General features: G+C 43.4%; 1 pseudogene; it reads left to right on the top strand.

The window, feature by feature from the left end:
* Positions 1-948: 948 nt before the first annotated feature.
* Positions 949-1958, top strand: LOC144641309 (uncharacterized; annotated as a pseudogene).
* The last annotated feature ends 1219 nt before the right edge of the window (positions 1959-3177 follow it).

Raw genomic sequence — 3177 nt, forward strand, 5'->3', positions numbered from 1 at the left:
GAACTTGTCGTCACCATGGCAACGGCATTTTGACAGGCATGTTTTCCCAAATTTGTAATTTTGCGTGTTTCTGTTAATAAATATCAACTTAAATGGGATTATTTTTACATTTTTGCGGGTTTAAAGCACATTTTTATTCATTTTGAGTACTTTGCAGTGATTTTCGGTGGTTTTCTGGCATTTTGGAAAAATTTTGAAATCCAAGATGGCGGATCCAAGATGGCGGCTGTTTTGACATCATTATGTAATTGTCACGTGATGTGACGTCACCATCCCATGTGACGTATACCAAAAGAAAGAGTTTCGGACCTACAATACATCCTATAAGTTTCATGGTGATTGCTTAAATATTCTGGAAGTTACATAGGGGGGGCTTCCGAAGCCCCCCCCCCCCCCCCGGTCTGAGAAGATCCAAAAAAGCCCGGTCTGAATAGGGTTAAGTTAGAAATACGTTCTCGCCTACACGCTTTTGCGCTTGTTATTAAGCCGAATTTCAACCCCAAAATACGTAAACGTACGTACGTACTGGGTGGCTAAGGAATATGACGTTTCAATAAGAGTCGGATGGGCTTAAAGCATTTGTTTTAATTGTATACCTCTCTCTCGCAAATAATTTTTCAATTCAACGACCTTTAATTTCGAGAAATCTTCACTGCATGTTGTTTTTTCACTCGAAGCCTCCATGTTTGATGAGATGCAGTGCACTTAGCCTCGATCTCATGAGTCGTTTTCGGCACCAGCTCTCTAAAATGCGAGAACTCGGAAATGGGCTATTGCGATCTTGGCCGAGAAAGCCTTCAGGGACAACTGGTTTAACTCTACATACGACCTGAACATCTCTAAAGAAGACCTTGTTGATCTGCTGAAAGCGTCCACCAAGGGTCAGTTGTTCTAGTTCAATGGTGCCCTGTACGAACAAATCGACGGAGTGGCCATGGGGTCCCCCTCGGGCCTTTGCTAGCTAACGTGTTTATGTCATTGCTAGAAGAGAAACTAGAGCTAGAAGGCAAACTGCCTGACTATTACCGCAGGTATGTTGACGATACTCTCACTGTAATGCCCAATAATACTACAGCTACGGACTTCCTAAACACCCTGAACCACGCCCATCCCTCTGTCAGCTTCACAATGGAAATCGAAAATGATGGAATGCTCCCCCTTTCTCGGCACTCAGCTCCTAAACCGTGCACCTAGAATTGAGACCAAAGTTTACGTGAAGCCTACTAATACTAGTTTACTTGTCCACTACCAGAGTCACGCTGACAACCGTTACAAACGGAGCTTACTAACAACTATGCTCGATCGCGCGTACCGGTTGTCCTCCTCTTGGCCATACTTTTCCGAGGAGTGTGAACGTTTGAAATCCTTATTCTCACGTCTGGATTACCCTCATCATATTATTAACTCCACCATCAATACCTTTGTGAACTCGAGAGTTGCAGGCCAGCAGCCATTGCAGGCTTCGGGAAAAAATGGCGGGAGATGACGTGACCCGAGTAGTCATACCCTTTAAGGACCAAGTTTCTGCAAACATTGTAAAGATGCAGTTGAAAGACCTTACCATTAAATTCCAAACACCAGTCCAGCCCGTATTTGTCAGTCGGAGAATTGGCCAAGACCTTTAAGAATGTGAGACCAAACCACAGCTTGTTAACCAGCAGTGCGTAGTGTACCAGTTAAAGTGTAACCTGTGTGATAGAGGGAGCTACGTTGGCTACACGCGCGGGCATTTGCATGCCCGCGTGGATGGCCATAAAAGCACGTCATCTTCTGTACGCAAGCACTATGACAACGACCACGCGGGTGCTGTCCCTGAGGACCTCCTCAGTTGTTTCAAAGTTCTAAAGAAATGCAGGAACAAATTTGATTGTCTTGTCAACGAGATGCTTTACATCAAGCAATTAACACCGAGTTTGAACGTGCAAACGGATTCAATCCGTGCTAACGTATTTGTATAGCCACCACCATTATGCAAATGTTTCTCTCTTTTAACCGCGCATTTCATTAATTTTTGTCAATTTACCCTTGATAATGGCGTCATGATGTCGCCAAAAAGTCGGGAAATAATATCGTTTGTGTTTACCTGTTTGTGTATAACTAAATCACTGTTAACATGTACGTTTCGTCAGTAATATTGTAAGTAAATTTTAATGTGATGTAGGGTTAAAATAAGCATTGTATAGCGTAATGTGTAATATAGCAAAAATGTTAAATTTATGTAATCTGTAAGTTTTTTAAAATAATAATAATAACTATTTTTAAAAATTAGAAAACAGTCTTGATATCCCAAGCCAGCTACATCAGGATCAGGATGAGTGTACATGCTGTTTTGCTCCTTCCAGCAAAATATCTTTCACCTGCAGATGGATAAAAAGCTGCGAATCTGCACATGAACCTATTTTTGCGGGAAGTACCTTTTGTAAGTAAAAAAAAATAATCACCTTGATCAGACCATGGTCTTTGCCGTCATCCAAGTCTTGCCAGACGCACTCTATCCAGTTCTTATAAGGCATCGCTTTAGGATTCCCAGGGATTCCACTTGTTCCACTCTCTCCACGCTGCCCCTTTTGACCAGGAGGACCCTGAGCGCCTGAGTCTCCTTTTGAACCATCCTTTCCATTGATACCAGGAGATCCCTGGGGTCCAGTCTTCCCTGGGCTACCATGGTCACCTTTGGCTCCCTCACGGCCATCACGGCCATCACGGCCTGGTGCCCCTGGGGACCCAGGCCTGCCATGCATACCGGCAGGGCCCTGGAACCCCAGGAGAGCCAGGCTTGCCGTGCATACCAGGGATACCACCATAACAGAATGGAGGAGGTCGCTTCAATGAAATTAGAATGCGTTGAGAGATATCCAAATGAAAACCCAAATTTTGGTATATCTTTATGACCTCGAATTTATTAAAGAAACTATCAACATGAACCATTCATTTGTTGCTGCACTACAGTTTTTACCGTTACCATCCATCCGTTGAACGCTTTTTTGTTAGTTCAGAACTAAGACTACCTGAGGGGTTAATCTTAGGCCGGGATAACCAGACTTTTTTCTTTGCATGTGACGCAAACAACATACCATAATGTACGATGGTTGTTTTCCTGTTTTGTTTTCTGCCGCATCGCAATAAACGGCCAAGTATGACATCACATACAACATAGAGGCTACAGAGACCTTGAAC

The sequence above is a fragment of the Oculina patagonica genome, unplaced genomic scaffold (assembly GCF_052425735.1).
Source record: "Oculina patagonica isolate OP01 unplaced genomic scaffold, crgOcupat unplaced831, whole genome shotgun sequence".
NCBI lineage: Eukaryota > Metazoa > Cnidaria > Anthozoa > Scleractinia > Oculinidae > Oculina > Oculina patagonica.